This window comes from Heterocephalus glaber, unplaced genomic scaffold, assembly GCF_053883595.1.
Source record: "Heterocephalus glaber isolate CG9 unplaced genomic scaffold, H.glaber_assembly_v1.0 deba00001561, whole genome shotgun sequence".
In the NCBI taxonomy this organism is placed as follows: Eukaryota; Metazoa; Chordata; class Mammalia; order Rodentia; family Bathyergidae; genus Heterocephalus; species Heterocephalus glaber.
The window spans coordinates 9,270,685-9,293,079 of record NW_028258349.1 but is presented as its reverse complement, the minus strand read 5'-3'; the positions used below and the strand labels follow the sequence as shown (position 1 = coordinate 9,293,079).

Below are 22,395 nucleotides of genomic sequence, written 5' to 3'. Positions count from 1 at the left end.
GAAAGGTAGTTTATACAGGCAATACATAAAAATTTGCCAAGTAAATTTACGTGTGTCTTTGTCATTTTCTTTTAACTAAAGGAACTAAATGTTAAGAACTCCAGCTTCTTCAAGATTTATGGCAGTTAGAGAAGGCTCAGTTGGTGTCAGAGGGAAGCAAAGCACGTGATTATATTTTTCCCATTTCGAGTCCTTCATAGCATCCAGAAGGAGCAGAGGGAAAATGAAGATAATCCCTCTCCCTACCCCCGCCTTGCAAAGAGGTTGAAGAAATGTTTGCTCAATAAAATCAGGTCCAGGAAGGACCAGGGTGTAGTTCTCAGTGACAGGAGTATCTGCTTCCTGTGACGTTTGTTCACTGTCTTCATTTAGGGAAAACCTTCCCTACATTTTCACATTTGTGGACCTTTTTAGAATTTTACTAAACCTTCGCCATTTTCATTTAGCAAACTCAACAAATGTTTCTTGATAGCCTACAGGTGATGGGGATGATTGGTGGCATCCAGGGCTGAGGTGGAGGGGATTGATCTAGGTGAGAAATGTGGCCTGTCAGAGGCTCGAGTTGGGAGAACCTTGGCCTCAGTGCCTGTATCCGCTGCTATAGATTGCTGGAAAGCTGGTTACTGTTTTGACAAAGGAGGAAATCCCCACAACATCAAGGCCAAGTGATCCCTGTGTTCCTGAGGCACTGTGTTTCTACATGTATCAGGCTCTTGGGGAATATTTGTTTCAAATCAGTGAGTGATGGATGTTTGTTGAATAAATGAATGAGTGAGTAAATATAAGCTGTCTAGGGAAGACAATTTGCTATCTGGCACATGTGTAAAGGCTATTAAATTATTTTAAACTCTCAGTAATGATTTTTGCACATAATTTTGGGAGAAAGAAGCAGGTGGCACTTAAAAAAAAACACACACAGAATCCTAGGATTGGAGGAAAACTTCTAGTTCAGTACTCTACAAAATTTTTAAGAGTGTTATGGTTTGGATTGTAAATGTCACCCAAAGGGAATGTATTAAAGATTTTGTGGCCAGACTGTGATGCTATTGGAAACGTTAGGAGGTGGGGCCTCGAGGGAGGAAGTTAGGTGATTGGGGGGTGAGCCCTCAAGGGGATATTAGGACTTTGCCTTCTTCTCTTTCCTCTCTCTTTTTCTTTGCTTCCCCGAGGTCATGAAGTGAAATTCTCTGTCACACTCTCCTGGATGCCACAGACCCAAAGCCACAGAGTCAAGGGGCTGTATAGACTGCAGCCTCTGAAAAGATGAGCCAAACTAAATCTTTTCTTCTTTTAATTTGTTTGCCTCAGGTATTTTGGTCTGGACAATGCAGCTGATTCTTAGCACATCAGACAAATGAGATCCTTTTGCTGAATTCATATCCCTAGTTGCAGCTCTGCCTGGGAAGCCCAAGAAACCAGGACTGAGGCTTTTGTGCTAAAATCTGTCTTTTACCTGTTTAAATTATAATACCAAATAATTATGTATGTGTAAAATCTGTCAAAAGTATGCTTAAATCGTACCTTTGCCTTGTGCTAAAATTACTTTTCATTATGACCTATTTGTACATCATTTGAACCAAATATCTCAGCCTGGAAATGTAAATGTGTTTTTGTTTTTGCTCTGCAGGTTAGGTCAGCAGACACCTGCAACAAATATGATTGCAAGGGTGAAGGTGACATGATTTACTTAAATCAGGCAATTTCTCCATTAAGGCATTGAAGCCTCAATTCATAAAGACACTCTTTAGCAGGTGAGCTATAATGTTGGCCAGCATTTGTCATATTAGGTGATTTGAAAGGAAAGAACAATTATAAAAATGAATGTAATTCTCTGTTGAAGGAAAAAAATCCAGTTTCTGCAGCAGGGGGTGGTTAATTTTTCACTGATAAAAACAGGTTTCACAGCAATTCTGCTGCTATAACATCCTACAATTAAAACATAAGAAAAAAAGGTCCCAGTGCCAAAGCAGACAGTTGTAGGAATTAGTTGTTTGGAGCTGGTGAACCAGGTTTCCCCTCCAGCATCAAAGCTTATTTTATTCCCCACAGGATCAGCTCTGTTGCCATAAACTGTGCTGGTGTGGCCCTAGCCCTCCATTTCCCCCCTGTTTCTGAGCTGCTTTCAATTAGCAGGGATTATTAAACTGGAAACATTTTAAACTGCTGCCGAAGCTGCTTTCTGGCCTTATGAGCTGAGCTAGAGGCGTCACAATAAAAGCTGATTGATTAGCAAGGAATATACTTACAGCAACTGATGCCCAGTGTCATTTTCTATGCATTTCCCAGCCTCTTCCCCCCGCACTGCATTTGGCATTTTCATGGGGAGTTTGACTCTGGCACTTTCTCCAGCCTAGGGCCTCTCAACTTCCTTCTAAATGCCTGACTTGGACCTGTGCTATCTTCATGTCCTGTCTTGCACCTGGACCCCAAGAAGTGACCCACAGACTAGGGTGGCAGAAATCAAGGAGACTGCTACTGGATCTTGCATTATTAGTCTTTTCCTTTGCTCTTTGATCATCAGATCATTAGAATAACAGCATCAGGATGTCTCCAAAGGCCGCAGACCACAGAGCATGGGTGGGTGGAGGCAGGTGTCTGTATCCTGTGGTAGGGCTTCAGAAACTGAAAGCATATACCTTAAAGCACATCTCATCCTCATGACCTTGTTTCTTCTTTATTTTTCTTAAAATTTCTTCTGTGAATCTCTTATTTCTCCAACTAAGCTAAATGATTTAATAAAATATACTATTTGGTTAGCACTGTGCTAAGTTTTAAAATTAGAAATGAATGAATCAATCAAATTGGCCCTATCTCTGGGTTGTATATCTGTGGATTCAACTAATCCATGGATCAAAATGTTTAAAAAATTGTGTCTGTATTGAACATGCTCTGACTTTATTTTCTTGTCATTCTTTCCTAAACAACTGCTTATGTAGCATTTATGTAGCATTTAAGTATTATAAGTAATCTACAGTTGATTTCTAGTATAGGAGATATGCATAGCTTATATGCATGTTCTATGCCATTTTATATAATAGTCTTGAGCATACAAGGATTTTGGTGTTTGTAAGTGGTCCTGGAGCCAATCCCCGTGGATATGAGGAACAACTGTATTTAATTCTAGCAATGATACCCTGAATATCATTAATATTCTTGTTTTTACAGATGAGTAGGCTGAAGCTTATAAGTGGTACATAGTAGCTTTGAAGTTTACTTCTCAGTTGGTAAAAGATTTCCCTGTTCTGAGCTTCAGTTTCCTTACCTACCAAAAGAGAGATTTGAAAGAGATGCTCTTGGTTCCTTTCCTGTTTTTTTTTTTTTTTTCTTTCTCCCATTGATTCATTCAACACATGCATGCTGTATGCTTGCTCTGTGCCTGGCACATTCCAGGCGCTGGGGCTGGTGATGAACTAGTTACATTAGCTGCCTCTTCTCATGGGGACAGGGCTGACACTTCACCAGTATTTCTGATTAGCTTGCAAGATAAGAGCCAATCTTCCTGAGAGTTTTCATCAAGCTCACGGGCTTCATCTTGGAGTCATTTGGCAGCATGAACCTGCTAAGCCTGTGCGGGCCCTGAGTCTGGGGTCCTTTACTGCTGGCAACAGGACAGTGGAGGAAATGTGCATCCAGACCAGGGGCCCAGGGTCATCTGCTGCATGGGCACAAGCATTCACTCACACTGCCACTTGCTACCAGGAGCCCAGCTTTTCAGCTTTGCGTGATTGCTAGAGCTGCAGAGCCTCAGCAAAGGAGCCATAGCCCGCGTGGAACAGACTGAGCAGAAGAGATCTGGACTTCTTTGGTTGCACAAGGGGCTGCTTAAGCCCCTCCCTGCCCTCTTTCCAGGAGAAAGGGGGCTGGAGTTAGGTCTGGGGGAGAACAAAGTGTTTCCCAGAGAAGTGGAGTTAGACCCACCAGTTATTCCTGTATTATGACTGAAAGCACACAAACGAGAAGCATTTATTACCTCCAAAGTAGTACTGGTTCGGTAGTGCTGAATGGAGAGGTGAGGGATTGCAGTTGTTATCTTTTGAACTAACTGCTATTGCGTGTCTCATGACCAGGCGTGGCAGGGTTTTTGTTCCCATGAATGAATGGGCTATAAATCTGTCGGAGCTGACACTAGTAGCAGTACTAGAGGGTGTAAAGAGAAAATGTGCAGAGGAATCTTGTGGTCTTTGCTTGCCTGGAAAATGAGTTCAATAAAATGGAGGTGATCAGTGCTTATTTATAGGGCAAATGGATACATCCACCACTGGCCGTCAGAGCCTAACTTAGTGTTTTCTCATTTAGACTCACTCCGTAATGCACATCCCCGCACTGGGGGCAGCCAGCAGCTGCATTGGTGGCAGAAGAAAAGGAGACACTGGCACTGGTGGATAAAGCAGTGCCTTCCTCTCTGCCTCTGAGGTTTGAGAGCCTTCAGAGAACACTATCTGGAGGCGTTTAGATTTGAGATTTGGAGCAAGCAGGAAAACACGAAGCTTAGGAACTCTTCCTTATTTACATTTCAGTTTTGAGGGTGAATGACAGGAAATGCGATAAAATTAATCGCCATTTTTCAGGCCTCTGAAACAATAAATTCCAGGAACCATAAATTTAGAGCCAGGTTAAGTACTGAAAACAATTTATTGCTAATTTTTCCCTTAATTGCATTCCCGAGAAGAAGGTTTCGTGCTTACTGCTGGAATTATTATATAAAAATTATTCGTTAGAAAGCACAATGAACTGTAAATCAGAAGCTTACCTGAAACAGGGTCACGGATCCTCACAATTCATCCTCCCCCCACCCAGGCTGTCTGCAGGCGAGGTCTGTCCTCAGCAAATCAAAGCATCGGGGCGCGTGTACCTGCTGCCGTCTCGCCCCTCCTCCGCGACACTGCCCGAGATTAAGTGTTGATTCAATACGATGCTTCACCTTCTACAAGTGATGGCGTGAGTCACATGTGGGAAGGAAGCAGAGGGGACATAATGGAATGATCACTGCACGGCCTCCCTGCCTCATTTAATTTGTTTCCAGGCTCCTTGTCGTGACAGGTTAACTGCAGCGGAGGCCAGTTGACAGCCTGACTCTGCTGGTGGAGAAAGTGGAAAGATAGTGGAAAGATCGAGTCAGAAACTGGCCACACTATGGGTGCTGAGAGGCACATTCCAGGGGGAGCTTCCACTGGCAGGAAGGGTTTGTTGGCCCTGGGTTAAGAGAGAAGACAAGAGGTGCTGGTAGGGACCATGAGCTAGTGGAGGTGATTTGTTACCTCCTAGCTCTTTGGTTGGTGAGACATGACTCCACTGGGGATGGTGGAAGGTGGTCTTCCAGGACCACCTGTGTGGGTCCTGTTTGGATCAATCTCATTGGCAATTTTCAGGCTAAGAGAGGGTTCTCCTGACCAAACCAACCAGGCCAGAGCCTGTGCCCATATTGGGAGCAACTAGTAGCTGAAATGACTTTTTTATTTTTATTTTTGTAGTTCTGAGGATTGAACAGAGGGCCTTCACACTGAGCTATATTGCCAGTGCTTTTTATGTTTTATTTGGTGACAGGGTCTTGCTAAGTCACTAAGTTTCCACTAAGGCTGGGCTCAAACTTTCAATTCCCCTGCCTCAGCCTTCTAGAGTGCTGGGATTACAGGCATGCATGAAATGACAATTTTATTTATTTATTTATTTATTTATTTATTTATTTATCTGTATATTCTTTTATTGGTACATTTTAGGTATACAATATAATGACATTCATCATTGGAAATTTGCATCTTTACATAATCTCTCTTGGTTCTTATTTTTTCCCCCTTCCCCTGCCCTCCATCCCTCCCTGTTTACAAAGATTTTGTTTCCTTTTTTTCATTTTCTCATATTAATTCCATTCCCTTCTTTCCGTTCCCCTACCCCTTCCACTTCCCCTTCCCCTTTGCCCCTTTTCTTCCTATTTCACATTATCTATTATACCTTTTAGTCCTTATTTACACTTTCAGTTTGTCACACTAGAGAAACTATTCAGTATTTACATGTGTGCCCTATTTCACTTAAGAGTATCCATTTAGCAATAAATGTCTCTAATTTCTCATTTTTATGGCTGAGTAGTACTCCATTTTATAAAAAACCCCACATTTTCTTTATCCAGTCTCCAGTTGAGGGGCATTTGGGCTGTTTCCAAGTTTTAGCTATTACAAACTGTGCTGCTATGAACATGGGTGCACATATATCGCTGTGGTATGATTCTTTTAATTCTTTGGGGAAGATCCTCAGCAGGGGAATAGTGGGGTCAAATAGGACTTCCAGTCCCAGTTCTTTGAGGTGTCTCCATACTGATTTCCACAGTGGTTGCACCAGTCTGCACTCCCACCAGCAGTGGAGCAGGGTTCCTCTTTCCCCACAGCCCCGCCAGCATTTGTCGTTGGTTGATTTCATGATAGCAGCCATTCTTTCTGGAGTGAGGTGGAATCTCAGCGTTGTTTTCATTTGCATCTCTTGAATGACCAGTGATGTTGAACATTTTTTCATATGTTTATTTGTCATGAAATGAGAATTTTAATAGTTGTTTGTGGAAGAGACAATGGGAGTGTTTTTCATGTGCATTTGGCCTTCTATCTACAGACAGTGAGGTCAGTGGGAGAAGTGTAAGACTGTCAGAAGGAGGTTCTTCTCTCCTTTCTATCATGGTGCCTCCTATCTAGAGTGATGCTGGTTGTGATGGAGAAGGATGCTTCTGTTTGATGCAGGGCTGTGTTGCCCCACAGGAGAGTTAGCCAGGGGAGGACTAGGAGGAAGGATGTGAGGGAGGGATGTGGCATCAGGGTCTCTGTTAGGCTTCCTGGGACCTGGTGGGATGGGAAAGTGCCCACTCTAGGACAGAACAGTATGGTACATTCTCACGGGACTCAAGTAGGGTCCAAAGTCAATGTGCCAGGTAAGGTAAGAGTAGGACAAAGCCACAATTTCCTTGCAACCCTGTTGGAAGGTATCTAGCCTGGCCTATTTTACCTTATTTTCAGGACAGATTGTTGTCCATTTGCCCAGCACTGGAATTATGCTGGGCTTTGGTGACATGATCTGGCCACCAGGGCCATGGAAGAGCTGATACCCTGATCCCTAAGATAATCAACTTAAAAAGAGGAAAGGTTTACTGGACTTACAGTTTTGGAGTTTTCAGTCCAAGACTGGCTGGTCCTGTTGCTTTTTGGATGAGGTATCCCATCACAGTGTGTGCAGTGGAGCAAAATGGCTCATCTCATAGCCAGGGAGCAAAAGAGAAGAGAAAGCTGGGATTCCACAGTTTCCATCAAGAATATCCTCTAATGACCTAATGACCTCTCACTAAGCACCACCTCTTAAAGGCTCCACCATTTCCTACTAGCACCCAGCTGAGGACAGAGCCTTCAACACACGGGCCTGGAGGATCCTTCCAGACCCAACCATAGCAGACCCTGATTGAGAGCCAAGTAGACACCAGTCTCCTTTTCCAGGCCACCCAAGGGAGAGGTTCACAGATAGAACAGCAGGCGACAGCAAGGCCCTATCACTCTCTTCACAAGTGCTTATCAAGAAATTCCTGCAAGTTAAACATGTGCACAGATGGAATCTTCTATACCCAATCTCCATATAGGGATCAAGGAGAACACCCATTTCTTCCTTTCTTCTGTGCCCCTTCTCTACTTCTGGTCTCCAATTCCTCAGGGGAGGCATGGTGTCTGCCTGGGATTTATTGATACAAAAGAAATGGTCAGATTGGAGATACTTGGGAGCAAACACCAAAAATAAGAACCGGAGCCCTCAGGTCTTGGGTAGAGAGCAGGGGAAGCTCAGCCAGGAGAAGACTAATCAAGTTCACACAGAGGTGGGGGTGACATGCAGCCCACAGTAAGTTATTCTGACAGCAAATGCTGTGGGGGTTCAGAGCATGTAAAGAACAAAAGCAAAACATCGCTTTCTGAAGAGAGGAGTAACGCAAATTTATTTTTCAACATTCAAAAATACAGGCAAGTTTCAAGAAGAAAATAAAAACTGCCTGGAATCCCACCATCCAGAGATAAACATTGCTAAATGTTTTATGCATTTCTTTATAGGCTCATGGGCATTTAGATGTATTATTATTTTTTCAAAATTGAGATTCTACTACACAGAGTTTTTTTTTTATATATATCCTGTCTCCCCCCTACCAATACACTGCAAACACTTCTCATGTCCTTGATGGCCTTCACAATTTTTTTTTTAATTTTAAGAATTCACAGAATTGCCTTTTATGAATATATCATTTTGCTTAACCATTTCCTTCTTGATGAACACTGAGTTCCTAATTTTTGTTATGCTATTGGTGAAGTTGTGACAAGCGTCCTTTAATATGAGTCACTGGGGGCCCCTCTGGTAATTTTTTTAAGGGGAATTCCTAGAAGAATAAGTCCTAGATAGTGTGGGGCCCACTTATTTTGCAAAAATTTGCCCCCTAGGGAAGCTTGGCCCTGCTGACTGCGTGGGACACAGTGGCAGCATCAAATCCCAAACAAGAGATGTCTTCACAAAGCTTCCTGCTTTATAGATAAAAATATTTAAAATTGAGATTCGTTTTATGACTGAGGTTGAATACATTTTCATGTCCCTGGTATATGTGTATTTCTTCTCCTAAGAAGTGTTTGATCATTTGGCCATTTTTTTCCCCCTGAGGATTGAGTCCTTGAAAGAGCTCTTTACACCATAAAGATATCAACTGTTCATAGTTAATCTTCTCTCTTCTAATGGGGCTGAGAAAAAAGACATAGAGGGATGGGGTTGGAGCCAGGCCTTGAAGAATTGGTAGGATTTTGATAGCTGGGTCTTATTTCAGTTCAAAAAGCCCCCGCTTGGGGAATCACATGGAGGAACACTTGTAGGAAATCCACAACATTGCTCTGTACATCTAAGACCATATGTGTAGCAAGCAAGGGCAAATTGTTTTTGGTCTCGATCTCTGCTGAAAATATCATGTAAGTAACCGTAAATACTTATTATCTATGACAACATTCAGAGAGTAGTATTTCATTAAACAAAACACAATTTTACTTCACTTTCTTCTCCTTCTCCTCCTTCTTCTGCTTCTTCTTTTTTTGCAGTACTAGGTATTGAACCCAGGGGTCCTCTGCTCTAGATCACTTTGATTCTTTATTTTGCTGGATGATCAGCTTGGTCAGGGAGGGAGAGGGTTGGTTAAAAAAAAAAAATAACAAGGCCCTCTGTCACATGCCTGTACTCCCTGGCTGAAGCAGGAAGGTCGCAAGTCCTGCCTGGGTAACTAAGTGAGACCCTGTCTAAAAATAAAAATGGCTGGAGATATAGCTCTGTGATGGAGTGCCTCTGGGTGCTTGGGGGGAACTTCTAGTTTTCTACTGCTTTGTGTGTGTGTTCCTGTGTGTTTTTTGTTGTTGTTGTTTGTTTGTTTGTTTTTGGTACCGAGGTCTTTGAGCTTTCGAGGCAGGTGGCAGAACCACTGAGCTAAATCCCCGGCCCACCTGTGTGTGTTTGATGGCCCTGGATTCCAGAGCCCAATAAACTAGGGATTTTAGGGGGTTGTTGAGGGTAGTTCTGGTCTTCAGCATCCCCAGCAGCCCTTTTTCTTTGGTGTTTTTAGTGTTTACACACATGTGGGCCTAGGAAGGACACCACTGGCTAGTTCTGAATTTGGGCCCATTCTGATTGGCTCCCTGGTAGGCTGCTAATGATCAGGGCATCATTTCAGAGGGTGTTGGCAAGGTGATAATGCAATTAGCATCTCCTCTATGATGGAGACTGAGGTGAGGACAAGGCGACTTTTGGAACCTGATGATCACTGATAATTAGGAGAAACCCTTAAGGAGAGAGGTTGGGCTGTTTTAACAAGTGTCCCCGAGTACCTGTGTTGTGAGCCTATCTGGAAAACAGCTTGAGGACAAGGCATGTAAATGCCCACGCATCCCATTCTTTGGGGGTTGGGGTGGGGATGGCCATTCTGTGTTTTATTTTTAGCAAATGTGTACAGCTAATGTGGCTAGAACCACTGGTGATGTTTCAGGAAATTTATTTAAAATTCAATTTGTACATCATGACTTTAAGCACTACTTTTGGGAAGTGTGCTTTGCATGATGCTGTATCAGTTCAGGATTATGGACTCCCAGGGAATATGTGTAATTTTTATGCACTATGTTTATTGGCACATTTGTGTTAATAGCCAATAAGATGATATTGCCATCTTAATACCGTGCGAGTCACTGTGACTCTGTGGCTAATGAGTGGGGCCTCTGAGTACCTGACTGAGGGAGAGAAGAGGCGAGATGGGCCCGGGGTGTGGGGAATGATGTCAGAAATCCAAATATTGGCTTGGCAGATTGGGTCCCAGTAGTTCAGGAGAAGGAGCTGGTAATACGGAAAGGGAATCTGGGTCTGATCAGGGGACAGAATCACCAAGGAGGTGGTGACATGCTGGTACAGCAAAGTGACCTTCCTCGGGAGGGAACTAAAGAGTCCCAGAGATATTTAGTTTGAAATTAGATAAAGCCATGTCTCCCTGCTTTGCTTCTAGTGACCCTTCTGCCCCTGGGAACCAGGGATCTTGCTTTTTGTAGAGAATTTACAGCTGCTTCTGGACAAATAACAGTGTGGGATGGCTGATCCTCCAACTTTGATCCAGCTCCTTCCTGGCTGTGGGATGCATCTGACAGCTCTCTGCTGGAAAATTAAAGCAAAAAACTCTCTCAAACAAACAAACAAACAAACAAGAAAACCAAAAAACACCCCAGAAATCATAAATACAAACAGGTACAGGGAAAAGGGCATTTTCTATGTCAAAGAATGCATACTGGTGTTAGGTTTCTGCTGCTCCTTGTAGGCGGCCAATAGAAATAGGGACTATGCCTGGCCACAGAAGTCCTCACCTTCATCGAAGCCTAAGAGGTGACCAAGGGCACTTATATAAAGAATGGCTATTTTTACCTGCATTGTCTAAGTCTTCTTATGATTCTCTTTTGTACCAAGCTAGATAGATGATCTGACTGTTAAAATGTGAAGAAGTAGCATTGTATCAATGACGGGTTGCTTCTATGAACTTGTGCAGCAGGAAATCTGGCATGTAGAGTGGCTTCAGAGTTACCTTTTTGCCAGAAATGGTGGTACATGCCTGTAATTCCAGCATTCCAGAAGGCTGAGGCAGAAGGATTACAAGTGTGAGCCCAGACTTCACAACTTAATAGCAGTGAAACCCTGTCTCAAAAATTAAAAAAGGGCTAACGGTATAGCTCAGTGCTAAGGCCCTGAGTTCAATCCCAGCACCTAAAATAGAAAAGAATCCCCTTGTCCCTAGGATGCCAGGGAGTCTGAGCCTTCCCTTTGTCCCTGGACACCAAACCTAGGTATGTAGTCATCTGTATTCTTAATTTCATTTCACCACCTAAAACACAGGACCTAGAGCACTGAGAGATCTCTGCAGAGATCTGAAGATGTGTAGAATTTCCATTCAGCTGCCTTGGCTCCAGGGGGGATGCACATAGGGAAGTTCTCTACAACCTGGAAATCATGTAGGCTGCCCTTCCTGCCCTTCTTCCTCAGGTTTCCAAGGCTAACATCTCCTCAGCTCCTTTCCCCGTTCTCGCATCAAGGCTGGGGCGTGGACTTTTGTCCAAGTCCATCTCTTCCCCTGTGTTAGAAGAAAGCCCATAGGCTACTGCTATAAAAAGTGATCCCCTCTTAGAGAGAATCACATCTTCATAAAGGAGCCTTGAAGACCAATCTGTTTTCAGCTAAAGGGAGGAGCAGATGATGGTGATCGTTTGGGCAGTAGGTGTGACTTTAGAATGTTATTTTGCAAGTCCAGCTTCATCCCAAGACTATAAAAATGCTCATCTAATTTTTATCTGAGGTTTTATAGTTTTATTTTGCCACATTTCAATCTTGAATTCTTTTTTAAATCACAGTGTTAAGTATGGATAAGAGATGCATTTTCGTTTTTTTCCAAATGGCCCATCTGTGGTGATGTCATCCTTGGTCCTGCTGGACTGTGAAGTTCACAGTTCCCACCCTGGCCATCAAGTCTTTCCCTGTTGTTGACAGAAAAACTGAGTTTTGTTAAAGGGAATTTATAGTAGGCTATCAATTGGGACTGAGCTGCTGGGTCGGGCCCCAGCAACCTAAACCAAAATGGAGTCACTCCTGCTAAAGTCCTACATCACCACGCTGGAGTTAAGCTCTTTGTCTGACCTCCGGGAGACAGAGCCAACAGCCAAATCTCAGAGTAGGGCAGTTTCAGCCAGCACGATAAGGAAGTCACCTTTGCTTTAACCCGTATAAAGCAAGTGACTTTGAAATGACCAATCCACTTTTGATTCCCAGTTTTTTCTTCTTTCTTCAGCTTTTTTCTGTCTATAAATACCACCTCTGTTGCAATGCAGAGTTCTCTGAACTGCTTCTGGCTCTGAGTGCTGCTCTTTCGAGACTCATCCTTTGCTCAGATAAATTTATATGAAGTTCTTCTTTTATCAGATTCAAAGACACAGTCTTAGTACAGAAAATGTGCTTTGGAGCTGGTGAACTGGGTTTGGATCCAAGCTCTGCTAACCAGCTGTGCAGCTGGGATGACTTATTTTGCCTTCTCTGAGCCTGTGCAACGTGGATACACCACCTCCCAAGGCTAGGAGGCTTGATTGGCACGATGAGTGCAGACTGGGGACCCCATCCCTGCCCAGTGGTGAACTCTCAGTGCTGTTCCAATCTGTCTGTATTTTCCCTCTTTCAGCGGAGAGACCAGCACTGTCTGTAATGCCTGCCTCGCCATGATCTTCCATCTCATTGCATGTCCTCATCACCATCTGGCATTTAAGGGAGATTAGTTGCGACTCTCCTCCTCTCCCGTCCTTTCCATCCCACCTGTCTTTCCCAATCCACCTTGGATGCTCTTGAGGAGGGCCCAGAAGCTGGCTTCTGAATCAGGCTCTCCTGACGTCCCCAGCCTTGCTCCCTCCAGCTTCAGGACCCGATGGGCTCCAGCTGTCCCAGACAATCCCACTTGCCACCTCCACCTGCCATCTCAGTCTAGCTGCTTATTTTACCACAATGCTTTTGCCGCCTCCATTGCTGTTAAATCCCGGGTTTCATAAAGCTGCCTCCTCTAAGAAGTCTTCCTTTTTTGCTTCCTCTGCCTCCCCATGCTTTGTTTCCACTTCTGCTGGAGTTTTCCAGATTGTTTTTGCTGGCTACCTGCCAGGTTCTGGGTTGGGGGGTGTTCACCCCTCACATTCAGCTTAGTGCTTGCAGTAAGGTGCATTGGTTAGGATCATGATAATGATAACTACCACTTTTGAGGACCTGAAGATATAGTAGAGTCAAGATTCTAACCTGTGACTGGTTCCTTCCAAGCCCAACTATGGTAGCACCACTGAGTGTGGGCTCACAGCGTGGCGGCCACAGTGGGAGAGACAAATAAAAACTGTGCTGCTCGTATTCACCTATTTACTACTCTGCATGTGCCCAGTCGTCATGCTAGGTGGAACGTTGCATATTTCACAGTGTATGTCCCCCTTGTATGGGGACATAACAAGCCCCAGCACAGGTTGGGCAAAGACGGTAGAGTGAAGGGTGGGAATGGAGAAGCTGAAAGTCAAGATGGCAATGGTGACTATCACACCTTCCTGCAAATCACACTTTTCAGGGCGTAACTGGAGCTGAATGACTTCTTCCTGCCTCTGCCAGCTGTTCCCAGCCCCGTGTGGCTGTGACTGGCAGCAGTTACCGCCTGCAGCTGGGTGGACAGCAAGAGAGGCTGCGGATGAGGCATCGCGGGCCCCTTCTCGGTCCTCCTCAAGCAGCCCCACTTTTGGAGAAACTCCAAATTTCACCCTTTTAAAAAATTTCCAATTTAATAACCGTGCTTAGGTGTTTTTTAAGACCACATAGTGTTTGGCACAACTGTTATGGCTCGATTATGATAATACAAGAAAGTTACATTACGAAATAAATGCATTTTAAGGTTTTTCCCTGGCAACATAATGTAAGGATCATTCTGCATGTTGGTACTAAAGAATCAAAACCAGTTTAGTGAGTGGATGTGAACACTGTTTCTTGTCATGCAGTTAATGGATCTACTGTAGTATTTGTGTTCCTTCCAGCCCCGCTGCCGTACATCAGTGAAAAATTATGTTTTTTCCTCAGTGCTACAACACCCGTCATCTTTATAGTCAACGCATTCCCCTTCAAGTCGTGCTGTGTAAAATGCCTACCATTTCTCGGCCCCTTTCCCTCCCCGTCATTTACCTGGTTCTCCGCAATCGAGGGTCACTGCTTCCTCTTATTAATGTTCTGTGTAATAGAAATCAGCGCGCCCCTGTTACTCATGTGGAAGCCCGCGCAAACAGCGGCTGTTAGTGTGCAAAGGGCAGACAGGAAGCCTAGCTTTATTGTTTTAACCCTCTTTGTTTACGGGATCTCCGCAGTCAATCAGGACCCCTCTTTGCATTTAAAGTGAGCCTGCCTGCCTATTGGAAACAGCTGCCTGTGAGGAAGCCCTTGAATTTAAGACCAGGGGAATGAGCATGCTTATCTTTCTTTCCCTCTTTGGTATTGGGGATTGAACCCAGGGCCTTTGTGCTGAGCTGCATCTCCAGCTCTTTTTTATCTATTTATTTATTTTTTATTTTTTTCATACCAGGGATGCTCTTTTTATTTTGATACCGTGTCGCGTAAGTGGCTAAGTTTCCCAGTTTGGGCTTGAACTTGCCATCCTCCTGCCTTAGACTCCCAGAGTGCTGGAATTAGAGGTGTGCATCATTATGCCCTGCAAAGATGCTTGTCTTATTTTGAAAGGACCCACAGAGGCTTTGCTTTGCCAATCGTAAACTTACTCTTTGAGTCAGGCATGTTTCAGCCGGCTTCAAAGTGACCTGGTGAAGCCCAGGATTGCATCATGGAAGCAGAATTAACTCTCCAAGGTCACCCAGTTTCAGGGTTACCAGGGCTGGGAATTACTATGGCCAACTATTGCCCTAGTGATCCGTAAGAACTTTCCTTAATGTACCTTCGTCTACAGCCAAGACACCTGTATAGGCCAGGCAGGGAGCTGACGTCTATGACATGGTCTAAAGAAGCCAGGCAAGAGGCACCTGGGATTGCCTGGTCCTTCACTGTTTATATAGAAGTGGTAGTATAGACTTTAAACAATAAAACCCTTGTATTAGTCAGCTTTCTGTCACTGTGCGGTCAAAATACCTGACATACACAGGTTATTGGAGAAAATGTTTATTTTGACTCAGTTTCAGAGGATTCATTTCATGGTTAGCTGGCTCCAAGGCAGAAACTTTATGACAGAAGGTCTTGGCAAAGGAAAGCTGCTCAACTCATGGCATCCAGGAAGCAGAGAGATTGGGAAAGAGCCAGAGAGAAAGGGGCCAAGGTCATAACACCAAGACCCACCAGGACACACCCAAAATCTCCTGGGCACTGGTCAGGCCAGGCCAATCAAGTTGACAGTCAAGATTAACCATTACACCTTCTCATTTTAAGTAGTGGCTAATTAAATTAAAAGGTAATTTGTGGCTGCCATACTCTGCTCGGCCATAGAGAGACTGCGACTTTTTGCTCACAGATATCCGACATCTGGGACTTGCCATGCGGCCTTAGTCATGGCTTTGGTATAGGGCATGGGGGTGAAATTGTTTGGATGTTCTCCCTTCCAGTCTTCCTTGCATGGTTCTCATGAGCCTTGGGGTCATCTGGGATTTAGCAACATGAAGTGTCCTCGTTGCCAAGGAGTATCCCCCATTCCCACAATAGGGATACTCCTGGAAGAAGGTACAACTCCTGCCCAAATGTGCCTTCCTGTGCTTCCTGCTAGAGTCCAGCTCTGCGCAAACATCCCACCAAATGGCAGCTTCCCAGGCCCAGGCTTCTCTGGTAGCTGCAGGAGGATAACAGAGCCTGGGTGAGCTCTGGGCAAGAGATATATGGGGTTCAGAAAAGAGAACTTTGGAGAATCTCATCAGACATTCTCAAATCAATGCTGCTGTTGGGTGTGTGGGGCTGTTGACTCACTTGTCCTTGCTTATATGACCCTATGACTTTCCTTCCCTGCTATCTTCTGAGATCCTCAAGGGCAGGAACTAGGCCTTGCTTTACTGTTTCTCCTTGCTCAGTGTGTCACCCTAGGCTCCACACCAGCAGATACTTGATCACAGTGGCTACTTTCCAAGGGAAGTGCATGCCGATGACCTTCAGACATTAGTCAGATAGAGAGAGAGGATGCAAAATATTAGCTTTTCCTGAGCAAGTGTGCCCAGCAAACTGACAGCTCATTTCCCAGGTGAAGATGGTGTCTACATGAAAATGAGGGCAGAATGGAGACTTTGGTAGACGAACCCATTGAGCAACCATCCCAGTTGATTCGAGAGGCTGTGGGCAGCAAACATAACCTTGCTTCAAAGCAATATCCTTCTACAGAGAGATGATTGCAATGTGCTGGCTTGGTGGCTCCCAGGCTCACCAGAGCTGTCCAGGGACAGCCTGGTGTTGCCACTTGGAAGCTATGAGGTCCAACTCTGCTTCTCTGTCACTTTTCTTGGAGCTGACCTAGAAAAGAGGGTTTGTGTGCACTGGGATGGATGCTGAGAGTGGCAGAGTGTCAGGATTCAGAGGGACAATGGAGGCTGCCCAGAGGCACATGTAGATGCTGGAGGGACAGGGGCAGGCATGTGGTATGTGTGCATTCATGTGGGTGTGTGTACAGAGTGCTTATCTGGGTAAATGCAATCTGGAGACCTAATGCTGAGCTCACCATGTGCTCTGTCCTGAGCTGCTCATGTCCCAGTAATGTCCCAATGGAGTCAAGATTGGTGGCAGCCTGTCCCATTTCCATATCCTCTGTTTCTGCAGATGATGTCAGTGGCTGCATAGCCAGGCATTGCCCATTGGCTCTCTGGGTTCTGCATGGTGTCAACCTTCAGTGGCTGATGACAGCATGGGGACCAGGCCTAATGGCTTTCTTGGAACACTGGGCAGCATTGCTGTGGGTCAGCTTCCCCATTTCCAGCTCCCAGTGCAATCAGGGCTGGCCTTACAGAGTGGATGTTCTCATCTGGAGCCTGGCACTCTGAGTTCTAACTAGGACATCAGATGATATTGGTACAGGGCTTGCTCCCTAGGCTGGGGCCTTTCCCACTCCTGCTTGCTGGAAATTCAGTGGGATCCTTGGGCATGGTCATCCTCTTCCTGCACTCTGCACTTCTTTTTCTACTTCTGCCTTTCACAGGATTCCCTCCCAGAAGCTCCTACTGCCTTTTGAGTCCCCTCTTCCCCACTGTATTCTTGGAGTTTTTTGCATTCTGCTGTAATGGGCTGGGAGTCATAAAGTTAGGCCTGTCCTTCACTCCTGTCCTCTAAGATCCAAGCAGAGCCTGGTCTGTTCAAGGGTACTGTATTTCTACCTAAATGGTAGCACTAGAGAGGGCAAAGAATGGCCCAGCCTTCAAGGACAGTCTCACTTTTTTGTGGTACTGGAGATTGAACCCAAGGCCTTTGCACTGAGCTACATCCCCAGCTTATTTATTTACTTATTTATTTACGAGACAGGGTCTTTCTAAGGTGTTAAGTTGGCCAGGCTTAAACTTTTGATCTTTCTTCCTTTGCCTCCCAGGATGGTGGGATTTAGGGGTGTGTGCCACCACATCCAGGTCATATAGTAGTCTTCTACTAAGGTCATTTGCACAGTAGGTGGGCACCTCCTCTGGTCATAGCAGCATTTGCAAATAGGAACTTAAGAAGACAAAATTCTTCCTGCAAAGGCTGCCTGGCCCACTGGCCACCACTGGACAAGAGATATTTGGAAATTCAGAAAGGAGGGTATACTAGCCTGTTTTTCATTGTTATAACAAGATACTTAAGTACCGGTACTTTATGAGGGAAGGATATTGGTTTAACTTAGTTTGGGAGGGTGGAAATTCATGGTCAGGTGTCCCCACTGATTTACCCTCTGGTGAGGCACTCCTTGGGCTGCATCAAATCATGGCAGGAACACATGGTGACATGATGACAGGAAGCCAGAAAGCAGGAAAGGGTCAGGATTGCTCTTTTCTAAGAACTTGCTCTCAGAGAAGGAACTCAGTGTCCCATGATTACTACCTAATTCCTTTCAAAGCCAGTGACCTCAATGACCTAACCACTAAATCCCACCTCTTAGAAGTCCCACCATCTAGTAACATCACCACACTGGAACCACATTTCCTGTGTAGGAACCTTTGGGGGACACACTCAAATCATATCCAAATGATAGCAGAGGAATTTGGGCAATCTCATCTGATATTCTGAATATCCCCAAAATTCCTGGAGAAGACATGCTCTTGAGCATGGGGCTTTCAGTTTGGCCTCTTGTCCTTGCTAGACATATTCTTATGTGCCCTCTTTTCCTGCTGAATTTGGAGACCCTTAAGGAGAGAAAGCAAAGCTTCATTTGTTCTGCTGTCACAAGATGATTTTTTCCTGTTTCCTTTCTCCTCCCTGCCCACCTGCCCACCCACCATCACCATCCACACTTGTCATCATTATCCAAACACAGCAGTGGGGGTTGCTCTTGCCTCAGACATGGGATATGGCCCTTGAGGGGAAACCTGTGTCTGGGTGATACTGTAGGGAGCCTCTGGGCAGGAGTGAGGGAGCATGGCCCTCACGCCTGGGGTGACCTTCGAGGGCCTTGCACAAGTGATTTGCCACTTGTCCTTGGAGAAGGACATGTCACATGTGCTTTTCCAGACTGGAAATGTCTCTTGCCCCTCTGGAGGCCCTGCTCAGCTGAGCGAGGCCTCAGTTGATGCCACTTTGAGTCTCTGATTCATGTTCTGGGCAGGGACAAGCTGCCTTTCTTGTAGCCCTCAAGCTGACTGGAAAGCTCTATTCTCAGTGTTTTCCTGCTGAAGACTTTTGCCAACCTGAGAAGGAAGACTCCCTGTCCCAGCATGGGAGACACACTGGTCCCTTTCCACCCCCACTAGAGACAATCAAGGCAGCCTTGAAAGTAGTCCTTCCAAGGAGGACAGGTCCTTGGGTGGCTCAGAGCCAGCTACATCCAGTGACTTAGCTGATCTAGAGTGGTCATTTGGTCTTACCATGGCCTCGAGACTTCTAGGGAGCAGGGTTAGGATGTTTATCTCAGAGAGCTGGGGGCTGGGGTCTGGCTCAGACCAGACAGTGAGTAAGTTTCTTTCCTGTCAGGAAGTCTGTTGTTTGAGTGCTGGCTCTCTGATTCAAGGCAAGCCTTCATCTTCTATACCTCACAGTTTCTTCTTGTTCCATTAGGATAAGAAAGCTCCTTGACACTCCAGGTAGAATACAAGGAGATATTTTTGTGCTTTAGGGAGGAAAAGGGACCCCACAGTGCTGAGTTCCGCCAAGATGTCTTCATTGTAGTCTCATGGCCATAACACTAGTGTACTCTTGAGTTCTCATTACACATTGTTCAGAATAACCCATCCAATTATCCACCCAACAATTCACCCACCCATCCATCCACTTACCCATTAACTAATCTGTCTGTTCACTCCCCACATACTTATCTACCTATCTACCTATCCATCCATCTATCCATCCAAACATCCCTCCATCCACCCACCCAACTATCCATCCCTGTACTCTTCCATTGTCAGGCACTCTGTATGGCTACAAAGGTGACTGTAACTATACCCCTGTCCTCAGAGGATAGAACTCATAACTATGTTATTGTTTCACCTGACCCCCTTCTCCATTTGAGTCTTGTAGGATGGAAGTGGCCCGAAGTTTATTACTTCTGTAGCCCAGGTAAAGCATGGTGAATGCTCAGGGGAGGAAGAGGTCAGTTCTGGGTGGAGGGATTGAAGAAACCTAAAGGAGTGCCATATAAATCCCCAAAGCTTGCTTGGGTGGGGCCACAGGGATGGTGAGGCAGGAGTGTGTGTGTGTGTGTGTGTGTGTGTGTGTGTGTTCACGTGCACATGTTGAAGGTTAAGAGGTTTATGTTTAGTAGGAGGTTGAGAGATGAAGGTTGGCAGATGTCTCTCTGCAGAGCCTGCTTTTGGAGGTTAGCCTGGAATCTGGCCTACTCCTACCATCCATTGATGCCTCTCCTTGGCAATCTACAAGTACCATCTTTAGGTATGTCCCTCCCTAGACCAAGTCTTCCCTTGCAGACTCTGTGCAGGAGAGGGGTTGGACGAGGGCGGCTTAAACACAATCATGGGGGAAGGGTCTTCACAGGAAGGCTGTTTCTGCCCAGACCGTGGAGGGATCATGTGGGATTCTTGCATGTCATTAGCATGTCACTTCCATAGGCTTCAAAGAAGTAGGGACTTCACCAAGCATGGACAGTGCAGGTTGGGAAAAGAGAGAGAGCAGCAGAGGGTTCACTGACCCATCGTTAGAGGTTGACCTTCTGGGACCGTCTCTCCCAAGAGAGCTTTTGGGGAAATGGCCCAACTTAATGAGAGCAGCAAATGAAGTTGTGGGGCTGAGTGATTGGTATGCATTGTTTTGTTTCTTTCATTAATTCCTGCTGCCATTTGGAATGCAAGGATGAACAATAGCAGGGGCCTGTACAGATCAATACCAGATTGCTGATAGTTCCTATCTGTTCTCGGAGCAGATTATTTGATAAATGGCATGGTCCATACATTTTGACAGGTGTTCACCCTACAGCCTGGACCACGCTGGTTTAGTGGAGCTCCATCACAGGAGGCCAAGAGAACAGACAGAATATTTTCTTCTTGATACAAACTCATATAGAAACAGTTGCTTTTAAGCTATAGATAATGAATTTCTAGCAAGAGCTGGAGGGAAGAGAGGGAGGACGGGAGGGACCTGGGCTTTGTGGCCCCCATAGCTTGAGTTTCTAGTAGGGTCCTAGCTTGGATCTGGCCCTATCAATGGCATGAAGAGACTCATTTTCAGGAAGGGCAGCAGCTGCCACAGAGTGACTGGTTTGCAGGTAGAAAAGCTCCTGGTCTCCTGAACTTTCAATGGACCCTTGAAGGAATCCTAATGAAATCAAAGGGGAGGCAAGAGATAATAGAAGCAAAGGATGAGACATTATGAGAGGAGACAGTCAGGGAAGTGGCACAAGGTTAGAGCTCTCAGGACCTCAGACCTGTGAGTTTGAATTCCCAAGTGAGCTGCACTGATGTTGGGTGGTTGTCATACCCAGTGGCTCTAGACTGGGGCAAGCTATTGATACTTGTGTTCCATTTCCATGATGTCTCTTTTGTCTTCTGCAGGGAGGGCCCACCCTTTATTTCAATACCACCAGGTACTATGCTATGAATTGGGTTGGCCTTTGAGGTTTCAGTGTTGGGCAGTCTGAGAGGTTCCTGTTGCTGCCAAGTTCCTTCTTTCTTGCTCATCATGGTCTCTAGCACCTTGTATTGGGCTGCCTATCAGAGCGGGGTCGCGGAGGGAGATGACATGGATTCCTAGAAGTGAACAGAGGAGGTGCCAAAGGGGCCATCTGGATAAACACCTGAGGTCTGGTCAGGAACAGAATAGGTAGGTGACAGCTGAAAGCCAGATCTGCTTTCAATTGCCAGCCTTCATGCCTTGGTCCTGGGAAAGCAACAGGAAACTCAGTGCAGTGTGTATTTGGGATGTATTATGGTTTATATCTGAAATGTCCCCCAATATCTTATGTGTTCAAAGATAGGGCTTTGGAAGGCTGTTGGATAATGGGGGTGCTATACTCATCAGAGGACTAATAAATTGATGAGTTCATAGATGAATGTGTTACCTGGTTGGAGGCCATGCTAACTGGTGGCTTGCCTCTGAAGGTTCTCTCTCTCTCTCTCTCTCTCTCTCTCTCTCTCTCTCTCTCTCTCTCTCTCTCTCCTCTCCCTCTCCCTCTCCCTCTCCCTCTCCCTCTCCCTCTCCCTCTCCCTCTCCCTCTCCCTCTCTCCTGCCATGCTATTTCTTCCTTGGATCCAGCTGATCATGGACTGAACACTCTGAAACTATGAGCCAAAAATAAATGTCTCCATCATAAATTTCAGGTGTCCAGTATTTTGTCCCAATGATGAGAAATGTGACCAATACAGGGTGGTATGAAGGAGAAAGCAGTACCCTGCTGTAATAAAGTCTGAACCTCTCTGCCTCCCTATGGGGCTGAGCAACCCGTCTTCCCCATTGAACAGGACAGAGACTAAGGCTGCAGAAGTGGAATGACTGCCACTGTCACCTAAAATGAGACTTGGCTGGCTTGTAGTGTGTGTCCTACCTCTGGGATGTGTAGCAGACCCTGGATAGCAGGTAGCAGTGCTCACCCACCTGACCCCTCCACTGCCCCTTGGGATACTGTGACTGTTAGTCATGATATGTCAACTTGGTTGGGTTAAGAAACACCCAGGGAACTAGTAAAGCACCCTTCTGGGTGTGTCTGCATGGGTCATGGAGGTCTGCCCTTGG

The 22,395-nt window shown here is 45.4% G+C and overlaps 1 long non-coding RNA gene across 4 annotated transcripts in view; it reads left to right on the top strand.

Annotated features, from left to right (window-relative positions):
- LOC147823990 (uncharacterized) overlaps positions 1-21,806 on the top strand; it is an 88,174-nt gene extending 66,368 nt beyond the window's left edge. For 3 of the 4 annotated variants that reach the window (XR_015443063.1, XR_015443060.1, XR_015443061.1), the window contains one exon: positions 1,628-21,806. This is a non-coding gene — a long non-coding RNA (uncharacterized LOC147823990). The remainder of the gene's footprint in view (positions 1-1,627) is intronic. The other variant, XR_015443062.1, reaches the window with a different exon arrangement.
- Positions 21,807-22,395: the final 589 nt, after the last annotated feature.